Below are 12,289 nucleotides of genomic sequence, written 5' to 3'. Positions count from 1 at the left end.
GATGGCTGGTTGTAGCCATCACTGAAAAGGAGCTCAAGTTTAGTAGAGAAAGGTTGTTAGTTAAGTCATGTTGCTCTTGAAGTGCTTTGAGATATGCAAAAAAGAGATGTCAAAAAGGCAATTCAATATGTGGTCCTTACTGGGCTAGAAATATATATGTGGGCCATCTGCATAAAAGTCATCGTTGAGGCGGGAACCAGGGATGAGATTATCCATGGAGGGGGATAGAGGGAGAGGACCTAGGATTCTTGGTTAATTCCTGCAGCTAATGGGCTAGAGGAGGACAAACCTGAAAAGGTGGCAAGGAGCTTTTGTACAAGCATAAGAAGATAAAGTTCGAGCTCTTACTTGAAGGATAATTAAGCTTCTGACTAGAAATCAGTAGGAAGGACATTCAGGGATAGAGGAAACATAATGAGCTAAATCACTAAGGACAAAGCGAGCAGGGCAGATGTACAGAAGAGCAAGTTAGTTTGATTGTTGAGGCTGAGAGGGAGAGAGAACTACAAAAGGAAACGTCTGTCACATGATGAGCAGGCTAGAATGTCATTGTAAAGATTTGTCTTCATTCAGCAGACTCGTGGTTTTTAAACTTGGGAGGCTGAGTATCAGGGCTCTGGACATCCTGTCTACACCTCAACTGTAGCACCTTTGCTTTTTCTTTTCATATGTGGCTAAGACAGTATTTTGAGATATGAATCTATGTTACTTTTCTTTGCCGCACTTCCGTCCATTCCAATAGGAGTTTGCTGTGTGCTCATTGCCTATTTTGTTTTTCCATGATGGCGGCCAGGCATTGGAAACTCACAATGCCTAGAAGCATCAGGCAGGTAATGTAAACAAGTCAGCTGGCCTGGGTGCAGGAGAACCCAGGAATAGTGAGGTCTGTAGTAAACTGGAGAGCACTTTTCTCTTTTAAAGGATTCAAATTCAAACTTAAACAGACAAATACATAAACAAATAAACAAAAACACTGTGCAAGCCACACAAAGCTTGACCATGGGCTGTAGTGAGCCCAAGCGCCACCTGTTTATGACTCTGGACTAAGCTTTGAAAGAATTGGGTGAAGAAAGTGGCAGAAAATTGAAAAGAACAAAATTTACAGGTGTACTGTAGGAATAAACTTAAGCAAGGAGGTGAAAGACCTATACACTGAAAACTATGAAACATTGTTGAAAGAAATCGAAGAAGACACAAAGAAATGGAAAGATATTCTGTGCTCTCAGATTGAAAGAGTTAACATAGTTAAAATGTCCTTACCACAGATTCCATACAATCCCTATCAAAGTTCCAATGACATTTTTCACAAAAATAGAACAAAGAATCCTAAAATTTATATGGAACAACAAAAGATCCTGAATAGCCAAAGGAATCCTGAGGAGAAAGAACAAAGCTGAAGGTATCACACTCCCTGATTTCAAAATACACTACAAAGCCATAGTAACCAAAACAGCATGGTACTGGCACAAAAACAGACACACAGATCAATGGAACAGAATTGAGAGCCCAGAAATAAACCCACACATCTATGGACAGGTAATTTTCAACAAAGGAGCTGGGAACATACAATGGAGAAAGGGAAGTCTCTTCAATCAATGGTGTTGATGGGGCCAGCCCCGTGGCCAGGTGGGTAAAGTTCCCCACTCTCTGCTTCAGTGGCCCGGGTTCGCAGGTTTAGATCCTGGTGTGGACCTACTCTACTTGTCAGCCATGCTGTGGAGGCATCCCACACACAAAACAGAAGAAGATGGGCACAGATCTTAGCTCAGGGCGAATCTTCCTCACACACACACACACACACACACACACACACACACATAAAGTGTAGGGAAAGCTGGATAGCCACACACAAAAGAATGAAAGTGGACCATTATCTTACACCATACACAAAAATTAACTCAAAATGGATTGAAGACTTGAATGCAAGGCCTGAAACCATGAAACTTCTAGAATAAAACATAGGCTGTATGTTCTTCGACACCAGTCTTAGCAGCGTATTTTCAAGTACCATGTCTTACTGGGCAAGGGAAACAATAGAAAAAATAAACAAATAGAACTACATCTGCTAAAAAGCTTCTGCACAGCAAAGGAAATCATCAACAAAATGAAAAGACAACCCAACAATTGGGAGAAGATATTTGCAAATCATATAGCTGATAAGTGGCGAATATCCAAAATATATAAAGAACTCATACATATCAACAACAAAAAAACTAACAACCCAATTAAAAAATGGGCAAAAGATCTGAACAGACATTTTCCCAAAGAAGATATACAGATGGCCAACAGGCTCATGAAAAGACGTTGAACATCACAAATTATCAGGGAAATGCAAATCAAAACTACAATGAGATATCATCTCACACCCATCAGAATGGCTGTAATTAATAAGGCAGGAAATAACAAGTGTTGGAGAGGATGTGGAGAAAAGGGAACCCTCATACACTGCTGGTGGGAGTGCAAACTGGTGCAGCCACTATGGACAGCAGTATGCAGATTCCTCAAAAAATTGAGACTAGAACTACCATAGGATCCAGCTATTCCACTGCTGGGTATTTATCCAAAGAACATGAAAACACGAATTTGTAAAGATACATGCACCCCTATGCTCATTGTGGCATTATTCACAATAGCCAAGAATTGCAAGCAACCTAGGTGCCCATCAAGGGATGAATGGATTAAGATGTGGTGTATATACACAATGGAATACTACTCTGCCATAAAAAAGGATAAATATGGACATTTGTAACAAATGGATGGACCTTGAGGCTGTTATGCTAAGTGAAATAAGTCAGAGGAAGAAAGTCAAATACTTTATGATCTCACTCATAAGTAGAAGATAAAAACAATGACAAACAAACACATAGCAACAGAGATTGGATTGGTGGTTACCAGAGGGGAAGGGAAAAGCGGAGAGGGCAAAAGGAGTGATTAGGCACATGTGTGTGGTGATAGATTGTAATTAGTCTTTGGGTGGTAAACATGATATAATCTACACAGAATTCGAAATATATTACAATGTGCACCCAAAATTTATACAATGCTATAAACCAATGTTACCACAATTCAAAAAAAAATTTACAGGTATACCAGAATGTGCTAAAGAATCAAGGGGGAGACTACAATTTCCTCTTCCCACCCCCTAAGATGAAGGGATTCGTCCAGATTGGGGGTGAGGAGAGGGACCAAAGTGAGGGCTTAGAAGGCCCCTGAATTCCTCCCATCTGGAGGGTAGTAAGGCCTCAGAACAATAGCTCTTTGTAGCAGACATGACACAGAAGCAGCAGAGAGCCTCTGCCCTGGAAAGGGCCAGGTAGACAGGGACGGGGGGACTCAGCAGCTACTTCCGGGGACCCATGCATGGCTGAGGACCAGGGAAGCCCCTCTGCCTCTCAGTCTGTTGGTTCTGCATAGGATCTCAGCTCTGTGCTCAACCCTGGAAGTGTGCGGTTGGTCACAGCGTAGACTGAGGGTTTCTTTCCTTCTAGAAATATGAGGGACAGTCAGAACAATGAGAGAAGTCAAAATTAAGCTAAATTATTTTAAAAATAATAAAAATAATAAAAATAAAGTTATGACAAACTGCTCCCACCTGAGTGTGAACCCAAGCTTCCTCTCTGTTATGTACATTCTGGAGTTCCACCAAACTGTCTGGAAATAAACTGTGCTGACTGCTGTGGGTGACTCATCACCCTAGTTTGCCTGGACAGAGGTTCCCTCAGTTTTTCAGTGCTAAAACGGGGGAAGATCCAAGCAAAATGGGACAAATTGGCCACCCTATTGCTGCCAATGAATAGTTACAAATTGCTGGCCAGAACAGGGGTAGGTTTTCAAAGAGGAAGGTATATAATTAGAGCTGTGTTTGGAGAGATCGATCTACTTACCATGTGTAGGATGAGTGGGGAGAGAAAAGAGGCTCCAAGATTAGCTCAGATCATACAAGGGCTCTGATGAGAGATGGGAGGGACTTCGATTAGGAAAGAGGCTGTCAGAATACAGAAGAGGGGCAAGACTCAGATGACACCATGCCACCAGATTTGGAGATGCCGAGTCAGGATTTGGTAACTAGATAAAACTTTAGCTGTGCCAGCTTATTTAGACAATAACTCCTTAACAAGTAAGAATTAAAAACCCTAACTTAGATGATAAAATATTTTCTATTTTCAGTTCTGTCAGTTACGCCTACCTACTTTTGAAGACTTGGCAACACATTCACCATCAGGCTATGCCAGGGGTTTTCAACCTAGGATTTTGCCCCCCAGGGGACATTGGGTAATGTCTGGAGACATAGTTGGTTGTCACAACAGGGAAATGCTACTGGCATCTTGTGGGTAGAGGCCAAAGATGTAGCTAAACATCCTACAATGCCCAGGATAGCCCTCCACAACAGTTATCTAGCCTAAATGTCAGCTGAGCTGAGGTTGAGGAGCCCTGGGCTATGTGAAACAGAATGAGAAAAACATTTCCATGACTGTACGGAACATAGATTCTAAGCCTGTATAATGATGCATAGTGTTTTATAGAAAATATTTCTTAGATTAGATAGTGAACTTTTTCAAGTCAGGTGTTTTTACCTATGAACTTCTAGACCCTAGCCTATAATAGCTACCCAATAAATGTTCAATGAACAAATGATAAAGCAGTAGCTATCATTTATTGAGCTCCTACCATGTGTCAGGCATGTCTTTAATATCTCACCTAATGTTCGTAACAACCATCAGAATTAGATGCTGTTTTCATCATTTCATTTTACAGAAAGGTAAGTCACTTTCTAGCAAGAAAAGCAGCCAGTACTGGAACCTTTGCTCATCTGACGCTAATGTTCATTTTATTAACTGTCACACTGCACCATCTCTCTTTTAACATACACCCAAATTGTGTTGGCTATAATCAGATTTCCGATTACCCAAATGCTGGAATAAATGCCTTTATAAGCTTCATAAACTATCCTCTCCCCTCCTTCTTTTGTTTTGTTTATTGTCACTCTCTAAACTTGCTATTGCTATATGCTATATGCACATTGAATTTATAAAGTACCATATTAGTCAGGAACATTCTATTTTTTTATAGCACAAACATTTCCAGATGTATTCCTGGGATTTATGCATTAATATCACCATTTGGATGGTGTGTTTGATATTATTTCAGTAAATAAGAAATCCTTGAAGGGAGGTTTGATGATAACAGTGAGCAAATATTGCCACTCCTCTCCCCATTTAAACAACCTCATTCTATTATTTTGGGGTGAAATGTAACCCAGTACATTTTCATTTTATTCCCTGCTTATATTGTTCTCACAGTAACTTTATTCGTGAAGGAAAAAAAAGTTACCTGAGATGAGGAAAATTCTATAGCAATGTACAGTAGACGCTAAAGAATGTATACCGTCACTTACACCATTTGGATGTGTGATGGTTGATTGCTTTCTGCAAACGGTAAAAACAGGAGATCAATACGCTGCTAAAGTCTGTTTTAGCATTGCAGGAATTTTTACCACACTGTAATGCTGTCAGCAGGTGGCTACAATGGACTAATGCTGCAAATAATTCATAAAAAGCCTTCCACATTTCTTACCAGCTGGCCCCAATCTACCTTTCCCATCTCATCTTCTGTCCCCACCTATACTCCTGCCTCATAAGATCAAATATCATTGACTGAATGTGCCCTAAATATTCACCTCCCATGACGTTCAGATCTTTTGGTCTCAAGCGTTCTTCTCTTGCAGGTGAAGACCAGTTATTTCCTCGAAAGCAAGTTCAAACAGAAATGTCAAATGTGAGGCTTTTCCTCATCTGCTTCTTTCTAACCAGTAATCACTCACTCACTGCTTATTCACTTAAAGTTTTCTTGAGCCCTATGTCAGGGCCTGTTGAGAAAGTGGCGAACAAGACAGATGTGGTTCCAGGCCTCATGGAGCTTATGGCCTAGGGGAATACAGAAAAATTAATTACTGCATTCCCTGGTTCCCACACTGTTGCTTTTTTGTCTCTATTTGTATTATGTCTTTAAGTTTTGTTATGGGCCCACCCCCGAGCATCATGAGCAATTCAGTGCCTTATTCATCGCTGCCTTCCCACAATCCCATCCAGTCTCTCTGACATGGCAGACGCTCCATAGACTTCTGTGTAATAGGATCAGATTTTCTATGTGCCTTCTCAGAAGAATCCAATAAACAAATTAAATAATCCAAAGACTTTTAAAAACTTCCTGATACCGATCTCTCCTTTCTCTTTAACCATTGTTCCAGATTTGTAGCAGAAAAATAAGCAAACAGAATTGTCCCGTCAAAGTCAGTTGGTTTCTTCTGGTTTAAAACACCCTAAGATTTAAACTCAATTTATTCTAGATCTGTGCTGTCCAATACATATGGCTCTTGAGCCTCTGAAATGAGGCTGGCCTGAATGGACATGTGCTGTAAATGAAATCCAGTGAAATACCCACTGGATTTCAGAGATGTAAAATATCTGATTAATATCTTCATATTAATTACATATCAAAATGATAATATTTTTATCAATGGGGTTAAATAAGCTATATTATTAAAATTAATTTTATCTGTTTCCTTTTACTTTTTAAAATGTGGTTACTGGAAAGGTTTTAATTGCATATATGGCTTGCTCTGGATTCTTGTCTCCCACTTCTCTAGCCCTTTTGGGGAACTCCCATATCATTCTGGTATTTGGGGTGAAAGTCGTTAATTCTGGCTTTACCTCTATCTAGCTTGTTTCACCTGGTACCTTGGTGTCCTAAGGTGATATCTACCAGACAAGGCTGGGAAAACACAAGGGTCTGGAATCTTGCCCTCTTTTTCTTCTCTCCCCCAAGACTCCTCCTGTCGGCTCTGCAAGGGCTTCCCAGTTTCCCTCATGGAAAGCTTTGGTCTCATGTCATATTTTTCTCCTTTCCTGGGTCCATCTGCCTCAGTTTCTGACCTAATCTTCACGGTAGAAGGGCTGCAGATGGGGAAAACCAACTTCTTCCCAAGAAGCAAAATATAGTTTGATATTCGAAACTATCCTCCCCTCCATGTTTATTTATCGATTGAATGAAAACTCAAAACATTGAGCCATCGCTGGAGTTCATCATGTAGGAAATGAAACAATCTTATTCTCCTTTTCATGGCCCAAAAGCATGGAAGAAAACCACATTTTTGTTACTGTCTCTTTCACTTGCAACGCAAGAGGATTTTTCAGAGAGAGAATGTTGCAGTATGCCTTACAAGGACATAGGCTTTCTTGAAAACCACTCATTGGGTAATTACTAGTTTTGCAAACCTAGAGTGACTCACTGAGTAACCCCAGCCATTTATAATTTTCCCAGGATTTAAAATCTCAAGCCATGAAATTCTGTTTTCTCCTGTGAAAGGACAGAAAGGAGGGACTTCCTTTAGGATCACTGGTTCCACATATTTCATGTCACTTGGGGCTCCAGCTCACATTCTTAACTTAACAATTCAATGTGAAATATCTTCTTTTTCATTGCTCCACCCATCATTAGGTTGTAGCTGTACACAGGCTATCATCATCAAAGCTTCTTGAATGAATCTCTTTAAAAGTATTGCTGAGCAAAGTCTCCATTCTACTTCATAAAATGTCAAATGATTGTCCCTGGATGCTTGCCCTGCCCTTTTCATTTTAATCTGTAGTACTATCAACAAGCTGGTCCTCTTCGCCCGCCCCCACTGCCAGTGCCCCCCCACCATTGTTGTTCATCCCATTTTCCCCCTGGCAAATGTGACTGTTGTTATTTTCCTCAAATGAGTTTAAATTGTGAATTACATCTGTTCATCACAGCCAAACCTCTTTTTAATTGCAGATCCCAAATGTCCCCCCTCTAAATTAAAATGAAATGCACAAAATGCTGCCAACTGTTTCTCTAAGTCTTCCAAAATGGAGTCTATCCAAAATGCTATGGAGCGTTCTGATAGATTGAGCCACATTAAGACACATAAACATTTGAAATTACTTACGACTTCTTTGCTGTTGGGGGGAAATGTTAACATTTGAGTCATGGAGGTTACTGGCAAGGGTGAGTGTACTGTATATCTGTCGATTGCCATTCGTGTTCCTTTGAAGTTAAAAATGAGTTTTGCCAATTTTCAATAGTCTGCCACTGAGATTTCTGTCATTTGTGATCAAATATGGCCTGTGAGAAAGGACAGAGTTGTTGAGGACAGCCATTTTTAAAAAAGTATATTTTATGATTTTAGAGCAGTTTTGTTCACACCAAAATTGAGGGAAAGGTACAGAGATTTCCCATATACCCACTGTCTCCACACATGCATAGCCTCCCCCATGATCAACAGCCTCTACCAGAGTGGTATATTTGTTACAATTGATGATCCTACATTGACACATCATTATCGCCCAAGGTCCATTGTTTACATTCCGGTTAACTCTTGATGTTGTACATTCTATGGGTTTGGACAAATGTATAATGACATGTGTCTATCATTATAATATCATACGGAATATTTTCACTGCCCTAAAAATCCTGTGTGTTATACTTATTTATCTTTCTCCCCAACAGACCCTGGCAACCACTGGTGTTCTTATTGTCTCTACAGTTTTACTTTTTCCATAATCATACAGTATATAGCCTTTTCAGATTGGCTTCTTTCACTTAGTAATATGCTTTTAAGCTTCATCTATGTCTTTCTATGGCTTAGTAGCTCATTTCTTTTTAGCGCTGAAAAATATTCCATTGTATGGCTGTACCAGAGTTTATTTATCCATTTACCTACTGAAGGACATCTTATTTGCTTCCAAGTTCTGGCAATTATGAATAAAGCTGCTATAAACATCTGTGTGCAGGTTATTGTGGCTTAGGTTTTTAGCTCCTTTGGGTAAATACCAATGAGCATGATTGCTGGATTGGATGTTAAGCATATGTTTAGTTTTGTAAGAAACTGCCAAATTGTCTTCCAGAGTGGCTTATTCCATTTTGCGCTCCCACCAGCAATGAAGGAGAGTTCCTGTTGCTCCACATCCTCACCAGCATTTGGTGTTGTCAGTGGTCTGGATTTTGGCCACTCTGGTAGGTGTGTATTAGTATCTCATTGTTATTTTAATTTGTGTTTCCTTGATGTGGGACTGCCATTTTCATAACTGTTTCACCTTGGGCTGGTCCTTTAACTTCCATGAACTTCAGCATCCTCGTTTGTAAAGCATGAATGGTAATGCATGTCCTGCATGATTTGGGGGCAATTATAAATAACAAATGCAAAGTGCTTGATGCAAATAGGCCCTCAACAATGAAGCTATTATGAGGATCCACAAAGTGACAGCACCCAAGTGTCACATGACAAGTCAGAGCTCTTAGTCTTTCATGAACTCAAATCATTTCAATTTTTTTTGATGGAACTAATAGAAAGTTCACAAACTTTACTTCCATCTTGCTAAGTGAAGACAATAAAGAGGAAAGCTAAACCAACTATCCTTTGCTTTCATCATTTCATCTAAAAGAAAGGAACTTTTGCAACAACAGCAAAAGAGGAAGAACATAACCTAAGAAAATAATGCTATCCTTTAAATTAAATAAATGGAGCTTCATGAAAAAAGTGGAAAACAATTCATCTGAAGCAGGCATTGGTTGAACCGAAGAATCCTCGGGAAAGTCTGGAACCCTTTCTTTGGTGATGTCTTTGCCCAAATCCATGTTTCTCTCCTTTGGCTAGGCTTCTCTCATTTTCTAAATGATCAACATGTCAGAGCTATATCTTTTTAGGAAAATAGGATGACGTTGAGTCTTTTTTTTCTCTCCCACTGAGGTTGAATTTAAATTCTGCTCTTTCAAACATGTCCCTTCAGGCTTTGGTGCTTTCTGATGTATTTTCAGTGGCTGTTTATGTGACCTGAAAACATGCATCTGGGTGCTTGTTCACTTATGTTCCCATCTGTACAGATCTTCTTATATTCTCATATTTAACATGCGTTATTTTGTCAACTTTCAGTTTCCCTTCCTATTTTCAGAATATCACAGGTGAACTCCCTGAAAATCTTATCATATGGCTTTGTTGACAATTTCTTTAGAAATAATGACAGCCATAGGTATTCATTTCTCCTTCACATTTGGAAACAATTCTTTTCTTAATTTTTTAAGGTTGTAAATCTTACAAAGTTGGACATTTGGTTTAACATATGTATCAACAGAAGCAATGTGCATTCTGTAACTGTGGAAAAACACATGGGATTGTCCCTATCAGGGTGGAAAACTTGGAGGAAGAATGTCATGTTGATATAGAATTAGAATTTTGAATTCAAAGAGAGGATTATTGATAATATATAGACTAAGACCTTTAGTTTCAGATGCAAAAAATAACGTCCAAGGAAGGCAAAGACTTGTTAATGGTCACAGGGAGAGTTAGTTCCTGGATAACTAACTGCAAGACCATATTGCAAAGGATCGTGTTTTAGAGACTGAGCTGGTAAAGAATGTTTACTATTCTAGAATTACACTACTAGTATTGCACTCAGAGTTTTGGATTATAACCCACCTGTAACATAAGTATGACTGTCCTGAGACTTAAGGCTATTAATTGCCCTGAAACTGAGATCACAGTTATAGGACAGAGTCAAGAAGAGAAACAGTCAGTCAAGCATAAATGTTGCATTTGCGTCCTGAATCCAGTTTCTGGCTAGACATTAAACACATACTGGCTATTCAGTGCATAGGGAGCCAGTACTCAGTAATGGCTAAAGGTCTGAGCTTTGGTGCCAGAAAAACCAGTTTGAGCCTTGGTTCCGAAATTTATTATTTTCATGAACTTCAACAATTTGCTTAACTTCTTTAAGCCTTGGTTTCTAATTTTTAAAAGAATAATATTAACTTCAGGAATTTTGTTTGTCACAGTAGTTAATACTGTGATAAAAAACAAGTAGAATATATTCACTTGTCAGAGCAAGACTGTATCTGAAGGTTACTGCTCTGAACAATTTTTGAACAAACAGGATATTAGCAGAATTTTGGAAGAGCAAAGTTAGCTGATCAGATATGAGAAAATTGCAGGGAGAATTGTGTAAAAAGTCTGAATGGGATAAAATATATAATGACACCATACAGGATGGTTTATGGCATCATGTATATCGGCATATAGTATTTGATGGTATTTAACAGGAACTGGCAAACTATAACCCATGGGCCTGCTGCCTGTTTTTGTAAATAAAGTTTTATTGGAACACAGCTGTGCCCATTCATTTATATGTCATCTGTAGACATGCCATTTTTGTGCGACAATTGCAAAGTTGAACAGTCATGACAGACACTATTTGGCCCACAAAGCCTAAAATATTTACTATCTGGACCTTCACAGAAGATGTTTGCCGATCCCTGGTATATAATGATGCTGATGCTATGGGTTCATTTTCTTCTTCACTGGAAGGGCAACGAGGCATCAGGCCATCTTTATTTCCTTTACATTCACTGCAGTGCCTCGCTCAGTGTTCGGCACATATTAAGCAACCTATAAATTCTGTGGTGTGCTTTTAGTATTTATTTCCTAAAACTTTAGTAAAAACAAATAATTACATAGGATAGTAAGGTGGCTAAAATGCTTTCTAACATGACTGTTGTAAAGAGCTAATTACATTCCTAAAACTTGGTTCATAACACCTCTAGCCCAGCACAAACCTTGTTAGTTTAGCTCAGTGGTTCTCAAACTTGAGCATGCAGCAGAATCACCTGGAAGTCTGGCAAAAACACAGAAGGCTGCCCTCAAATTTCTGATTCAGAAGGGCTAGCGTGGGGCCTGAGAATTTGCATTTTTAACAAGTTCCCAGGTGATGCTCATGCTGCTAGTTCACAGACCATCCTTTGAGGACCAGATACATCTGGGCTTTCTGCACAGGTTGACTGGATTGCATTCTCCACAAGGCCCTGGATGTATGTATTTTATTCATTTAAGTGTACCCATCCTCTGTCACAGGGCCCGGGCCGTCTATACTTAGCACTCAACACAATTTGCCAAATGGATGAATAGAAAGACAGTATCTGCTCTAGAACCATTAGAAGCTCATGAATCCTGAGAAAAGACATTGAATCTGAACCAGCTCTGAAAGGGAGGCTTGGTGAGGCCTCAGTATAAGACAAGATTCCATCTTGATCGCATCAACACCTATCTGTGCATATCCCCTAATCCTTGTCAGATATATTAAAAATTTATTGTAAATGAAAATGGACATTCACTTGTAATCTTTCCACTCCATGAATGCCGGTTTGTGAGCTAGACCAGGGGTCAAGAAACTTTCTTTTGAAGACCCAGATCATAACATTTCAGGCTTGGCAGGCAAAG

The sequence above is a fragment of the Equus przewalskii genome, chromosome 15 (assembly GCF_037783145.1).
Source record: "Equus przewalskii isolate Varuska chromosome 15, EquPr2, whole genome shotgun sequence".
NCBI lineage: Eukaryota > Metazoa > Chordata > Mammalia > Perissodactyla > Equidae > Equus > Equus przewalskii.
The sequence above is the reverse complement of the archived record's forward strand: the minus strand, read 5'-3'. Positions refer to the sequence as shown.